The 17,130-nt window shown below is 35.8% G+C and overlaps 1 long non-coding RNA gene across 2 annotated transcripts; it reads left to right on the top strand.

Annotated features, from left to right (window-relative positions):
• The first annotated feature begins 250 nt into the window (after positions 1–250).
• LOC136257957 (uncharacterized) lies at positions 251–15,609 on the top strand. Of its 2 annotated transcripts, none has more exons than XR_010702459.1 (5): positions 251–456; positions 3,049–3,147; positions 10,632–12,060; positions 12,108–12,234; positions 12,315–15,609. It is a non-coding gene; the product is annotated as an uncharacterized lncRNA (long non-coding RNA). The 2 variants fall into 2 exon arrangements; XR_010702458.1 differs by having other exon boundaries at positions 9,653–12,060.
• The last annotated feature ends 1,521 nt before the right edge of the window (positions 15,610–17,130 follow it).

Raw genomic sequence — 17,130 nt, 5'->3', positions numbered from 1 at the left:
TGCAGATACTGTGGATATAAAGACCAAGTTTAAAGGTTTTTCTGTCTCCTAGGCTGGCAGGCTGAGATATACCCTTGTCGCCTAAGCCTGAACCCCTTTGAAATTTCTAGATCCGCCATTGATTTAATAAGTACAAACTACAAAAAGTTGAAAACAGCTACCTATGCAAAAAAATATACAAATTTACCGTTGCAACTGTAATCATAATCGAGTAAATATGTATCTTGCGCTCGATCTTGCGTAACTAATCTGGCGCACAAGTAATATCATAGAACCTCCCGAGGAACCTCCATCATCACATCCATCTCGAGATGCATCGCCTGCCCATAGATTTATATTAAAACTATGGCCTGCCCTTTCAGTAAATCACGTGAAATTCATCGCGGGACGTGGCGCGTATCTAAAAGCAACTCTCCTTCCGCTGCTTATGCTTCATACAACATGGCGAAAAGAGAGGTTAGATTTTTAAGTAACTCTAATAGTAAACGTTTGTACAGCATTTGTGCAAGGCCACTGGTAGCCTGCGTGTACAAAAATATGTGTAGCTAGCTCAATATATTATAAATATAATTCACTGGTAAAAGACCTCCAGAATCATTCTATTGATCATACGTTTCCACATATGTCAAATGTAAGGAGTTGTCACTAGCTTATGACTGTACTTACGTAGGTCAATGGTCATGCAAGGCAACGAAATCATTCTACATACATTACTTGTGGGCCGGATGAATTCAAAACCCACAATCAAAAACTATACATGAGTTTACAGGAATTATAATGCCACTCACAAGAAGTAAGAATCTCCAATAAGATATTTCAAAGTTCCAGCAGATAACAAGTTGCTATGATTGTAATGATGTTTCTTCATAGCTGTTGGGAACACACACCAAGAAATTAGCTGGTATGTGACCGGACCTGTGAAAATACTATAGGGTGGACACAAACTACATCCTGCCACACAATCAGTCATATCTTAGTATATAGAATATTTGCATTCTGTAACTTGTATCAAATAGCCATTTAAACGTTTAATAAGGGCCGGCAGAAGAGTGCATGACCATAGCATGATATAATAAAGAAGTTTTGAGTAATGGAAGTTTGCAAATTGTATGCTCGATCCACATGCCGTATTTTTGCAAGCCCACACTTGTTATGGTACAAGTGCCAGGATACATTGGGAAATAAGAAATAAAGCAGTCAAACACTGAAACATTTTAAGACACACAAAGTCAAGGTGAATTTTTGCCCAGTCAAGACTTTGACTGTAGTTGCAGATCAACTTGCCTATGTCACATGTGTTGCTGTTGGCTATGTGAAGTTAAATTAAATGTCTATTAACTTCAAGGAGGGAATGCAATCCACCTCAGGTTAATGATAAAGTTAAATATTCAAGATAACCAGCACCATAAATCTGATAAGAATCTGAACTAAAATAATTAAATTGCATCATTTTATGGAATGGTGGAGTTTCAGGCTCAACCAAAAAAACACAGGACAGTAAATTTTGGACTAATTTTACCTTCTCTATACATCCTCACTACCTAGTGATGTAGCTAGACTTTTGCCATATGCCAGAGTGGACAGTCATGCAACACACACACACACATGTATGGACATTTTTACATCTCTACATACTTTGCCTACGCTGCTGACTAATATAACTTACTTTATGTGAATGCTGCATGTGTCTTAATATCCAACTAGGAAGAATCTTGAATTAAAGCACAAGGCACTTAACTATAGTGTTCTATCACTGATGTGCTGACTGCACTGGCCACTAAAGTTTTTAGCCTACAAACAAACAAGAAAGAAAATAATTGATAAATGAACAACCAGTATACCTACTTCATATCGTTTGAACTGTCACTAAGCAGTATCCACACTACTAGACTGGTGCACATTTGTCTAATACTTTTAGGCTACTTCACTCTGATCCCACACTGATACATAACACAAGTGTGGCGGTGCTTTAACTGGTCTAAAGTGCTTTCTGGTCATCTTAATTTGGAGTGTTCATTTTGTATCCATTAAATATTTGCCCATGAAAGTGTTTTACAACACATTAAGGCTTGTGTATAGGAAAAGTACAGCACTCAGTGAGTGTCTTGAGGCAAACACAACACTTGGTTTCACCTCATATATACCAGTGGCGGTGGAAGGTGGGGGCTAGAGAGGCTGGAACCCCCCACAATTTTCAGATCAGAGGGGCAGAGCTCCTCTAATAATTACCTTGTGTAACATTATGAGTGTATCACGTGATTAAATATCGCCGTGATTTCAAAACCTCTATAGTAGAAGGATTCATTGTACATATGTTGTACCTGAAAGATTTTAATTGACAATACTTCGTAAAAAATTGCCACCAGTTTCAATCTCGTAGTACCTAAAATTTTCTGGGGGCGTGTCCCCATACCCTTTGCATACTGAGTGTGCTTTGCACAATGTTGTAATCCCTGCAACCATGCACAAGCCTCCAGCTTACATACAAGTATCAGTTCAAAACAATTTGAGCCCCCCTCCCCACCCCAAATTTTCTACCTTCCTCTGCCACTGCATGCTGTATTAGCCTCTTGATATACCCCTTCCTGTTGTATTCTCTGTACACATACAGTGGTGCTTTAAATATAAGATGATGTTTTCAAGTAAGGACAAAGGTCAAATAGTGACCTCTGGAAATGTCACTCATACTACAATTGATACCATACAATGTAATCATTTGAGGTGGGAAACTTTTTGTGGTTGATACATATTATGAAGGTTCACAGTAAAAACATTCATGGTTGTAAGCAAAATCACAAAATACACAAAAGTTTCCCCCACAGTCTGGATGTGTTGTGTGTTAATACTTTTCTATTTGGATACCTTAGTCATGTGTATTCAATATGTTATGTTATTTTATCATCTCCCATTATGTGTGGGGTAGTCATCCACTTGTTATAGGGATAAAAATTACACCTCTAACTCACCCCACCATGTTGTGTATTGTGTCCAGTAGTATAGCTGTATAGTACATGACATGTTATTTGTTACATTATATGTACACTATAGTATACCATTGATGGATTATGTGTTGCTGCTTATAATGGCAGACTCAGTGATGTACAACAACACCTACAGAATGGTGTGGATGTGAATGGGAAGAACTGGGTGAGTTGATACAATGTGTAGTGTGTTGACTTGTATCAAAGTGTTCCCATAAGTGATACCATATATGGTCATGTTTAGCACATATTAATTGGCTATCATTTAAATGGTTAGTATTTTATATTTAGTGTAGTATTCACAAATTAACTACAATGTACCATTCAACATGAGATTCTGGTAGTGTGTTGATGAGTTGATATTGTACAAGTAATGTTGTACCAATAGTGTAATACAGTAACAACAGTGACATTGTTGATAGTTGTCACTGTATACTGGTGTTGTGTGTATTTGAAATAATGATTTCTCAATTAAGGTTTGGAATTTTGAAGAAAGAATTAGCTAATTGTCACAAACTACATAACTTTTTTTTTCAAATTTCCGAAGTACAATGTTACTATTTACATGTACTATTTAAACCAGGTGTACACCTTGTTAGTGACCACAGGCTGGTTGTTGGTAATACAATTGTGTACACATTACATTACATTGATGAGTACCTATAGTATGTACAAGTTGAGCTGGATTCTGAAATATAGCTAAAAATTAAAAGTGGATTTTTTTCTCAAGACAGTAAACATTTCAGTCAACTATATGATTAATGGTGACAGCCAAGGTGTCAACAACAGACACATGCAAATTGGCTCCATTACAAGTTCGGAAAAGGGCTGTAAGCATTTTATGGCTTCCCAATAGGAAATGTATGCATGGAGAAAATTTTGATTGGCTGTAAATATTATGTCAGACATTTGAACAAAAAGATTTTGAAATATTTTTAGCGGGTCACGTAGCACTACAAATGAGCCAAATTTCAAGATCATGTGCAATTGCATCCATGAGTTACTAAATGTTTTTGAGGATTCAGCTCAACACGTACATACTTGTAATACTATTAATGTACTTGACTGTTAGTACCAACATGGATAAAACATTTTATGTATGCTTCAGTGAACATGTGAAAAATGTTGGCTGTATTGACACTGAAAAGTCTCTGTAATATTTATATAACTCTCTATAATGGTATTGTACTGAAAGTATAACAGCATTCACTGCAAATGACATTGTTGGCTTCATAAGCTATCAGAAAGAACATTGGTTGAAATAGGAAATGTCATGAATGTGTGTTTATGAATTAGCAATATCCTTGAGATGTTTATTGAGGTGAAGCTGAGAGAGCCTCACACTAGTCAAAAGATGGTAACGTCAATCCATTCACGTACAATAACAATATTACACAGACAACTTATGAAGCTTATAATACAGCTCATTGTAGGCTGGAAAACTCTTTGTACATTGCCCTATACAACTAGTGCTCACCCTCAACCAAACAAGTATTAGCTGCCATACAGAGTGACTGTCGTATGTTTGCAATAAGTCTAATGTGACATTGTCAGCTGTCAAACTTGTTAACACTTGTCTTGTTTGTGTAATGAAAAATGACCATATTAAATTTGTACAAAGTCTTATATGTGACCAGATTTTACAAAATCGATCCAAATCGCACACCAGGCAAAATCAAACTAACACCACCAGTGGATAGCCACACTATCCTACTGCTAGTTTTGACTCTCAGTACTACTCAAACAACTCGAGGCTGGTTTTAAAAGATGTGTTTTCTGGGTGGTGTAGAGATCTTGAATGGTGGTGTCTGGCTTTGTTAAGGGTCTACTGTAGGTTGACAAGAATCAGTGGTTAGCTGGTGGATGGACTAAAAATGTTGGCCAGACATTTTTTCTGGTGATTTTGCTATATATCAGCTAGTAAGGAGCCAGTACAGCCCTGTATTCTCATGTGTGGAGTCTGGACTCCAATCAAGGTCTTCCTCCATTTTGAAGTCTATCCCTTACCCACTCTACCACCCCCCACCCTCCACTCCTTTGTGAGCAATCGTGATACTACTTAATTTGATTGTCCAACTGCTCAGATTTTCTAGCTTATTTGGTGAGAAACTCTACAAGCAGCTGCAAGTATTTATTTATTTATTTTATTTGTTTAACCATATGGGTAAGGTAATTACAAAAGGCAAATGCCTATAGGAGGAACACCTACAAAAACACAAGATACAAAAACAGAGAACAACAAACATTACAAGGACATTAGTACAATGCAGAACAAATAACTAAATACTGTAGCAAGAGAAAAAAAAGTGTTATAAAAATTTATACAACTCTCGTCTAAAGTGAGACCAATGAGGAAGAGAGAGAATATCATGTGGGACAGAATTCCATAAAAAATATCATTACCAAAAAAGATAACCGATAAGAGTTTATTGATGACCGCTTACACTGTAACGAAAGGGAGTAAGATCTTGTACAAGAATTGGTAAATGAAAAGGAGCTTGAAAAAGGTAAGGAAATGTGGCAGTGATAAACATCATAAATGGTAACTATTGTAAGATACTTCCGACGAGTGGAAAGAGATGGCCAGTGAAGCTCATGACAACATTCACTAGATGACTTTGACCACATATGGAAGAATTCAATACAAAAAAAAGTAACAGACTGCTTTATTAGAGTGTTTGAAAATCTTTCTGTCACATAACAGAGATAGTCATACTGAGAGATGATTGATGTATACAAACATCTTTAGTTGTTGATCAGTTGCCTATCTAGCCAATGAAATCTCTACAAGTGCAAATTATATTCATATGGCAATATGCAACAGTAAGCCTTTTCTATGTCGCATTAATTTTCTTTAACATGATTCATTATTGAAGGGAATTCATTAGCTCATACAGTGCACATAATAATTGTCTTTAAGGCAAACCCTTCAATTTTTCTTTAAGTGGTCACTGTTTACTGTAAACAAATTAAATCCAAACCTGGCCAACTGCTTTATTAGAGAACTTCACAATAATTGTTATTGTATATCAGAAACAATTGTACTTAAAGTCAGTTGCTCTGTATTGCCTTCTTTAGTGGTTAGCTACTTACTTATTCAGGTAATGAAATCCTTACAACTGTTAAGTATATTCATACCACTCAATGAGACAGGTATGACATATTTGGTTTCTTAAATATTAATTATTAAAGCAAATTCATTGGTCCATATGATGTATATAGCACTTTACTAAGTGTCTATACACACAAACATTCTGAAGGTGTTATGTATATCAATGAAATCCATGAAGACTGTATTTACACACTCTAATAGAACATTCACTGATGTCACAAAATTGTTTCCATATGATGCGTGACAATGACAGTTGTACCTGCTGCCACACACCCAACGAGCCCCACAATTTTGGATTTTCAGAAATGTTTTTCTGAGTGTGAGGATTCCACACGGTACTTGCATAATCTAAAACTGGTAGGACAAGTGCTCTGAATGCATTCCTCTTGGCTGAAGAATTACATGTGTACATGTTATGATGCAACAAATTTAAAGTTTGAGAAGCTTTCAATGAATCATGGGAGACATGTTTATTCCAAGTACTGGAAGTGGTCTGAAAGGTAATAGACTGATGTATCTTTGTTTAAATTTCATAGACATGCTTGCTATCCTTGGCTAGTTATACTGACTTGAATTCTTTAAAACCGGACCATTTATCTCGAAACTTCTAATGTGCGATTTGGATTGTTTTCCAAAATCCAATCACATAACATTGTGGCAAGAGTTAATAATAAGAGAGGTCAGCAAATTCACAATAATAATGATTTACAAGCCTATCATATAACGTATTGTATAATAGGACCACAAAGGAGTAGGCATGGCCTACAACATTACCCAAAAACCAGCCTCAATTTTCCTTTACGCCGATAAGGTAGCCAAAACTAAGCCAAACAAGCCTTCAGATCGACCAGAAATGCTTTCAACAAGTTGCTAAGAAATTTAAAATAATAATTATTTAACAGGAGTAACTGACAGACCAAGTAGCTGACTGATTCCTTCAGAAAAGCGTAACTTGACAATGGCTAAGGATACAGGCTTGATTTTTTTCACAGTTTGACATTGCTTCGGCATGAGAGGTGCCTTTTGGCATACCGCAGTATGTACAATGTATTCTTCATGGACTTACCGGTGCCCTCCTTTGTGTCCCATTCATCTTTGCTGACAGCATTGAGTGTTAATTTGGTGGTAGCTAGCACGTGATGGATTCCCTTTGTAATAGAAATCGTCTGTATTTTCCATAGCGGCTATTTTAATTACGGAGGTGCTTTTCAAACAGTTCTTAATTTGTACTGCTGTGTAACGGGTTGAAAATACGTAGCTGACAATGAAGCATAATGGATACTTCACTTTTCAGGTGATAATTGATATAACGGGGTGCACGGCGCTATTTCTTTCTTTCGGTATGCATGGATTGCAGAGGTGCTTTTCTTGATTTGAAATGCTATGTGACAGGTTGATCATAGGAGTAGGGACCATAGCACATCGGTAAAAAGTACTGAAACAAGTTGGAGTAGTGCGCAATACTAAATCACAGTAAAACAATAAGAAGTGTTATGCATTTCCATTATGGTATCTTGAGCACATTTGGGAAAAACACTCCTTTTTGTTTTGCTATGATTTAATGTCGTAGACTACTCCAACTTGTTTCAGTACTTTTTATCGATGTGCTATGGTCCCTACTCTAGTTGAAAATTCCAAATTATTTTGTGTACTTGTACTGATGAAGACATCCATACTTCTATGTGTGTATACATGTAGTGAACATTTCTTTGTTTATGGCAAAAATCTACTTCATGATTGGTTATAAATAAGTGAATGAACTTACAATAAAGTAGTTTGGTCTCCTTTTTGTGAAAAACCTGTGAAAATAAGTAGTGTTTATTCCCACTAAGAAGAAATGAGCCACCAAGGAGTTACAGATTTACAAAATCTGATTATAAGTGAAGTACAGTGTACAGGGTGTTAATAATAACATTGGTTTCCTGTATTTATTAACCGTCACATGGCTGACTTTGTATGTATTTTCTCTCCTATCATGACACTTGTTCATAAAACTATAAAATTGTGGTATAGTAAGGGTGTGGGTATGGTAAGGTTGTACATAAATCAGTCAGAAATTTGCAACTAGCCAAAATCTTTTCTCGGAGGCTAGGATACTTTGGTAGGCAGCATCATCTAAACATTTTTTTTAGCAGATGATTTGGGTGTGGCCCATTACAGTCACTTTACAAGCCCTGCGTAATTGCTACCCAATGCTATCACAAGGATACTACAGTCCGTTAAGCGTGTCAAATATAATTTTGTGTAATCTAAATAAATGCTCTCTCTCATTTAAGTAAAGCATTGATACAGAAAAATAATGCCTTTGTAGCTGGCATGAAGGATAAGATGACTATTTAATTGAAGATAAAAGGAATGGGAAAACACAGAAGGCAGATATTTGTTAAAAGGCACATCCACCTCTGATGAGTTTATTGCTGTAATGGTGCTAATTGGTGGTAGTGCTACAAATATGAGTCAAGTTATGTTGAAGACCTAATTATTGAGCACATGTTTGTCTCCTATATTATTAAAATGTGACTAGATTTTACAAAACCGATCCAAATCTCACATCAGGTAAAATCAAACTAACACCACCAGTAAATAGCCACACTATCGTACTGCTAGTTTTGACCCTCAGTACTACTCAAACTATTTACATGAGACTGGTTTTAACAGACAACTTTTCTGGGTGGTATAGAGATCTTGAATGGCAGTATCTGGCCTTGTGAAGGGTCTGGCTTGGCAAGAATCAGTGGTATACTGGTAAATGGCCTGGTAATGTTGGCCAGACGTTTTTTCTGTTGATTTTGCTACATATCAGCCATTAAGGAGCCAGCGCAGCCCTGTAATCTCATGTCTTGACTCTAATCATGTTCTGCCTCCATTTTGAAGTCTATCTCTAGCCCTCCCTGCCATCTCCTCCCTCCACTCCTTTGTGAGCACTCGTCATACTACTTCAGTTGTACAACTGCTCAGATTTTCTATCTTATTTGGCAGGAAACTCTGCAAGCAGCTACAAGTACTGGAAGTGGTCTGAAAGGTAATAGATTGATGTACCTTTTATGAAAATTTCATAAGTGTGTTTGCTATCCTTGGCAAGTTATGCTGACTTGAATTCTTTAAAACTATTTATCTCGAATTTCTAATGTGCGATTTGAATCGTTTTTCCAAAATCCAGTCACAAATGTGGTCTTACTAATAAGGTAAGATTTTTAAAAGATTTTTTATGTATGTAAATATCTCATTAACAAATTAATAAAATTTTGTATTGTACAGTGTGTTAGCAGTACCACTTACAGGAACACAACTAGTATGCATATTATTACCAAATATTGTAAACCCAAACCCACAATTAAATGTGATTTGTCACACTATATAAGTTGAGTGGGTAAATGTGTTGAGGTTAATTAGGTATGGCACTATTATGTGCTGTTAAGAATGTTTCAGTGTTTTATGATTCTTCACAAAACAACTTTATCTTTACTTGTTTTCTCTGTTAATGTATCCATATTGCCAAGTATGAGAGATTGTTCTATTAAGGTGTTTCATATTCATCTCATTTTGATTGTTCTATTAGAGTACTTCAAAGTTACAACAACTAACTTCATGACTATTCTAATAGAGTATGATCTTAAAATGTACAAATCTACAAAAAATGTGTCTATATGATGCTAGTACTATACTTAATGCTTTTACCAGTGTATGTATCACATTATGTTGAGATTGTTGTATTTGGTATTAAACCTGTTAGTACACATCACATGATATCTGTACAGTGTGTATGTACTATCACTATCAGTGTGATACATTGTAGACTACATACAAAAAAGATGAAACCAGAAACTAGAAACAACTTTACGAGCCCTCTATTATCTTTGGTACCACACCTCCAGCTTAATCCACTGCATAACTGAGTAGTGAGATTGAGATACTCTAATACAGCAGTCACAACAACAGTGTATTTTATAGCTATGATCTAACAAATATAGTTAACAATTTAGTACAACAAAATTTAATAATTATTGATTTAATAATGAAGTAGGGTTCCAGTTATTAAAGTAGTAGTGTAACAAGAGAATGATAACTATGAGGGAAAATCCCTACTTAGTATTGTAGCCACCCACATTGCTACAACACCATGTAGAGGTTTTCACTCATAGCTACTGACATCTCTTGTTTCAATACTGTTTATCACTGAAACCCTACTTCATTTTTAATTTAAGAATTTTTTTGTTATACTAGTTTATAAATTTTTTCATAGACGGATCTAGGAGATACTGCTACAAGGGATGAGGGGGGCAAAAGATAGAACAGTGTTTATTCCATTATGAGAATAATGGAACTCTAGTGCACAAGTTACCATAGAGTTGGGTTGTTAAGCTCATGCGCTTATAATTTCGTAGTGAACTTTTATAAAAATAATACTATCTTGTAAGGCATGTACACCTAATCAATAATTATGGTGTTTTTAACACTGAATCACTACGATGTAATAGAGTACACTGTAGTTCATGGTAACTGTGCTAGTGTATAAGAATATTTGACTCCATTTCTAGGTGAAATCCTTCATGATGACAAGAATTATCACAATTCAGAGGACTGATTTGCTGTATACAAAGCCAGAGACATAAGCACTCAAGGAGAGATTACTTTTCCAGCATTCTTCCTGTGCATAGCTTTGTCTCATGTAAGCCTTGCATTGGGCCGCTTATCAGTCATGGTTATTCACAAGAAATATGTATGAGCTTAACAAATAATATGCACTTAATAGACAAATGTGCTTAACAATCCAACTCTATGGTATATTCATTTGCATAACTTTGTCTGGTATAGCTAGCTGGATGAATGAAAGGAATACACTTTCTAAGACTCCAGTTGGATATCTTCTGAGAAAACTTTTAAAATTAGCCCTCCTATGCTTGAATTCAGGAGCATTTTTGATAGCTATTTAGCTAACAAAATGCATGCTTTACAAGGCATACAAAATTGATTATATCAAGCTGTTTGGTGGTAGAGTGTACTAAACAAAATAAGGTAGTAGCTACTGTTACAAAAATTGTCAGTTAATAGCAATAGAATTGTGTTTGTTCTATTAAATTGGTGACTGCTCTATTATTAGAGTATCTCAATCTTTAGCACAAAAAAACATCAAATTTATTTATTTTATTTTCTTCACAGTGTACAGTTTATAACTATTAAGTTGCTTTATATAACTGTTTTCTTCTATTTGCTTGTTGGCTTTCTGTACTTCTGAATATGGTGTGAATACATGATTCTTGTTTCTAGTGCCAATATAGTCTTGTAAGTACAAGGAGGGAAAGAGAAGGACCAGAGGAGCAAAGCTCTCCTTGGTCCCCTCAAATCCACCACTTATGACATTTTTGTTAAAGCATAGGTATAAAATACACTGTTGCCATGACTGCTATATTAGAGCATCTTGATGTCATTACTCAGTTGCACAGTAGATTAAGTTTGGGGCATGGTACCACAGATAATAAAGGGTGTGTGAAGTTGTTTACTATGTTTGGTGGTATCTTTTCTATGGAGCTAGATCATTTAGGGGCGTAACCTCAACAAGTGGTGTCATGAAGTGTTCTGATCATTTCAGGGGGCATGGTCTAATGCTATTATTACAGTATATCAGCTACTATGGTACTTTGTGTCTATATACACTCCTTCAAGTAAAGTGTTGATACAGAAATTACTGCCTTTGTATGGTTTCCTGGCATGAAGAAGTAGATGACAATTAACGTAATTGAGAATAGCAAAGTACACAAAAGTTAGATATTCACTGTTACCACCACAAAAGGTGCATCCCACCCATGAGTTTTTTGTTGTGACTTAAAGTGGTGGTGGGTGTGAGCTGCTTCATATGGTCTGTAGTTTTGTGAATGTGGTTATGCAGTGAGGCAGTCAGTTGGAGGTAGTCAACACTCTACTAAGTAGTGGAGCTAACATACGTGACCGGATCTGCAAGAACCCCATGTTAGTGCATTTTTCGAATTCCGTTTTATTACATTTTCTTTATCTAGATAGCCAAAGAGATGGTCAACCAAAGTTTCAGCTCTAGAAGGCAAGAACCTTCAAAGTTACAGTACTACAAAGTGGCAACAACAGAAATCGATTTATACCAATGCCAATATGGAAAATAAACTACAGGTGCTTAAGTAAACAATTATAACTTACAATTACAGTCTCTACCAAAATGTAACTTTCATCATTGGGTTCTCCATGAACAGGTGAATCCATTGCTGCCTTTCCCATGACCAGGGCAAAGCAAAAACGTGAGAAGAAATGACCGTGAACCATTCATCCAACACAAGGCAGACTGACACAAAACAAAGATTTTGGAACTTCTCTTGCTTTATGCTATCAAGGTTTAAGCATTTATCACTTTCCTTCAGTGTGAAAAAGTGCTTAAAATTTACAGAAATATTATTTTATGATTTCATAAATACTCCACATTTTTTTTTGCATTCTACTATAAAATTATGCTTGTGCGAACATATGGGATTCTTGCAGATCCAGTCACATTATCAGCTGCTACTCCTGTAGGTAGTACAGTAATCACTATAATCACTGCTTGATGTTTGGTCAACAACTGTCACTTAATTACCACAAGACACTACATTCTTATCACCCAAAGCAAAAGTTGAAAAACTGAAATTGAAAAGCTGAAATCGGGTAAATCTTGTAGAATAGGTACTAGTGTACACCTCTGGTTAATTGAGATGTCTATGAGACTAACATAACTATGATTTGGTCTCAGTTAATGAGATCTTTACTTGATGTACACCGTTTAGATCTTTTTATGGCCAAATTCTGTATAATGAAGTGGGATGTTATTAACAAAATTATAGTATGTACGTGTTGAGCGGAATCCTCAAAAATGATTAATAACTCACGATTGTTACATTGCATGTGTTTCCTGTATTGCTCGTTAGGTAGCACCTCTCAATCAGCTAAGAATGTATTAAAGGTGCTTCATTTGAATGTAAGAAACTGCAGTTATGACACTGTAAAATTATGGGGAAGCCTCTAAAGTGCAGCCCTTTGGTGTTCATGTTGATACATGTTTGTGGTGAAGCCAGATGTCACACTCCCACACTCAACACACATGATTTCACTATCTGTTATGTAAGAGGCTGTAATACACTTTTGCAAGAAAATAAACCAGTGTGTAAAACAGAGTTGCATGAGTAGAAGAGCTGGGGCCACTGTTGCATTGTATTTAGAAGATAAATGGCCTAATTATGTTCAGGGAAAAAACTTCTTCAGCCTTTCAAGAGGAAAACTCCAAATTATAACAGCTCAAAATCTGTTATGCAGCATTGGTGTACCTGCAAGTGAGCCGAACAACATGTATTTTACTTCACATTTACAACAAAGCTGCCCATCATCTTCTACTCCCATTTAGTGAATTTGTCGTTTTAATCCTTTTCTCATCACTTCGTCACAGATGTACACAACTTTTCCAGCCAGCATTTTGTTTTTGAAGTCACATTCCCACAAAACTCTAAAAGTTTCAACAATGGAAATAACACTGTTTGTATGAATTTGGGCTGATAGTACCAATAGTGACTTCCAAACACTCCTGCACTGATCAAATATACAAGGGATGGTATGTTCAACTTCTGCTAGCATAGTAAAGCAATAATATTTTTTTTATCAAAGTGCATACACTTACACTTCATCTGTATTTCCATGTACTTCACAGAGTTTTATCCCAGTTACCTGAGGCATCATCAAGTTACAACACCATTGCTGCAAATATCAAACAATCTTACATCATATGAAGTAAGGTCAGAAGACTTGGACCCACTGCTGCTGCTAGTGGAAGAGTCATCGCTATCACTGTTGATTTGAATGAGGAATTGCTCTAGAATTTCTTCATTACCCAAGTCTCATCCAAGTACACAACTGGTCTTCCTTCAGTTCTGTTGCACTTAATTCATGTTAAATATTTGTGACGCTGATGGACTATGCAGGGCTGCTCATAGTATACCCTGTGTATATGTGTAGTGACATAAAGCACAAACTGTTGCAATGCTAACCTCTTGTCATTAATCGTCTTGTACTTAAATCCCATATCACTCAACACTCTTTTAAGCTATGTTCTACCCCCAGAGAAAACACCATCATTCTTAAAGTTGGCCTAAGACGGAGTATGTGACAAAGTTCCAGGGTTCAAAATTTAACTTACCAAAATCTTTCTGAGTGATAGATTTTCCTTCCTTCCTAAAATGAATGGATCTTCCATCTGATGGCATCTCGGTTGAAACTGTCTGCATCAACACAGACTTGTGAACATTTGTACCTGTCGATTCAATTGAGCAGGCTTGTGCAAAGTGCTTTTTGTACCTTTACTTGGCATAGATAAGCCGCCTTTCTTGTGGTACTCCATTCTAACCCTTACAATGGATATCTTTGAAATCCCTTTGTGGCATAATGTATGCCAAAACCCAGCAAAGAAGGTATTATTGGTGACCTCTGAGATTCTCTCCTTGATGTTGGCAGAAAATTTACACTTCTTTGCTCCTTGTTTAAGGTACTCCCATAGTTTCATAAGTAGATGCTTCATTTGGCTGTTTAACCTCTTTCCAAGGGAGTTTAATTTGCACTCGCTGATGCTGCACTGGATGACACATTCTCAACAATTAAGTGTGTACCTGTAACATGAGCTTACAAATAAATACATCACGAACATCATGTTTAAAGCCTATGATCTTGTATGGCTTCTTAATCAACAACTCAGGATTCATCTCAAATCGTACGTACTATAGCTAGCTAGCTATCTTATCATAGCAAAGAAATGACTAGCACGAAGCTAATCCACCAGACCCTTTAACCAACAAGATAGCCATGTGAGGCTATGTACATTTAATGTAATTAACTAGATATCCTCATGAGTCAGTATGATGGTCCCAAAACACACTTTATGGTCTTGTAAATTGTGACCATGTGCTGTTTTCATTGGTGTTTCTGCAATGTATGTACTACACATCAATTCATGAAATTAAAGAACATCAGCCCCATGAAGTATTTTTTAAATTATCTATCCAGACTAATCATTGAGATTGTTTTATATGTGGTCATGATTCTTAGAAGTAGTCTTAATATAAAGATGGTCCTTGTAAAGAGGTACTCATTATTAGTAATTTATACGCTTTGACCCCGCAATTTCATTTTTCAATTTCTAGTGCTTCAAATAGTCCTTTCAATGTCCCACACATACATCAATTGATAAGTACCTGTCTATTCATGTATACGTGTCTGATAGCACCAAAATACTGTAGATAAAACATTTTATGTGCAGTACATTATTAAACATGTGAAATAAACTACTGCAATTTGCTTTATTTTTGTGCAAAAGTATTAATTTTTGTACAATAACAACTGCTCTATTAGAGTTGTTTGATCTTGTGTAAAAAGTTTGGTGCAAGAGATTTTCAGACAAATTTTGCATCCAAAAATTATTTTACAATGGAAAAAAAGTAAATTACGGTAACACTTAATGATACTTAGTGCTTAATATGTAAGGAGGTACTGATTAGATAATGTTTGGACCAATTTCAGTTTTAAATTTCCAATGTTTACACTTCACTAAGACAAGTTATAAAACACACAGTATTGTACATACAGTACTGTATGTACTTTTCTTGTGTTTACATGTGTCATTAGTTTTCTTGTACATATATAGCTAATCAATTAATTGGAATAAGAATAAAGTAGTCTTGCATTGATTATGTCGGCATCATTTTGGGCATAATAGGTGATGAAAAGCATAAATTAATCACCTAGCATAATGGAGCATAATTGGGAAAATTTCTGTGACATGTATATAACTCCTGCTAACCTGTTTTGGACAGTGAAGTGATTCCTGATGAGTAGTAACAATGCACTACAGTATTAGGAATAATGTTACTCTCGACAAAATGAATGTTTTTCTAGGGTCAGACATGTAGCTAGTACAATGTTTAGTACTATGTATAAAGTGTTATAGCAAAATAACAATTATAGCTAGAGTTTGTGAGTTCTGAACTGTTAATATTATAGAGTAGGGCTGGGACGAATATTGAAATTTACCTTAGAATATTCGCTAATAAAATGTTCAAACATTCGAAGCTTCGGTGCTGGCTTTCAAGTTACAGGTTTTCTTGCATTTATGCACATCCTTCTTAAGTTTTACCTATTTAATAAGTTTGTAATCTCTTCATTGGTTTTGTTCAGTATGTGAATCTACAATTCTCACTCAGCTCTCAAATTCCAGAAGTAAATCACCTGGCCCTCAAGGTATTACTAATGAATGTGAGGTTGCTAATACCATAATTAATGGAATAACAGAACCACTTAAGAACATGACGGAAAACTTAGTAAAGCCAACTATTGAGAGTCTTGAACTATTAAGAGGGCCTTCAAGACCTGCACAAGCTGACACACCAATGGAGACGAATACAACGTCTGGTGATGCCAGACCTTCAGTAATGAAAGACACTCCTGCACAAATCATTGATGAATATATAGATCGAGAACATAGAAAATGTAATGTTATTGTTCATAATATGGGTGAAGAGTCTTCCACTAAGGATCACGAAAAGGTTCATTCGCTATTTGAAACAGAATTCAATGTACCAAAGTCAAGTGTAACTAATGTGCTGCGGCTTGGAAAGCCAGGTGGTAGTAAAGCAAGATTACTTTTAGTAACACTAAATGATGAGCACCACAAGCGCTTAGTTATGAAACAGGCTTCTAAACTCCGAGCAACTGAAAGATGGAATAACATCTATGTAACACCAGATTTAACAATTAAGGAATGGGAAACCAATAAGGCACTTAGAGAAGAACTGAAACGACGCAAGGGCAACGGCGAAAAGAACCTAATAATCAAGAGAGGAAAATAGTAACAAAGAATGGTGTTTCCCAGTCTTCCAATTGACTAGATAGCAACAGTAATAATATAGCTAATCATAACTTAGAAATTCTTGATTTATGCCTCCAAGTAATTTCCACTAATGATCATAACCACTCATGTATTAAAATTACAAAGTCTAATAA

This window comes from Dysidea avara, chromosome 6 (assembly GCF_963678975.1).
Source record: "Dysidea avara chromosome 6, odDysAvar1.4, whole genome shotgun sequence".
Taxonomy (NCBI): Eukaryota; Metazoa; Porifera; class Demospongiae; order Dictyoceratida; family Dysideidae; genus Dysidea; species Dysidea avara.
This window is presented reverse-complemented; position numbering and strand designations above follow the sequence as displayed.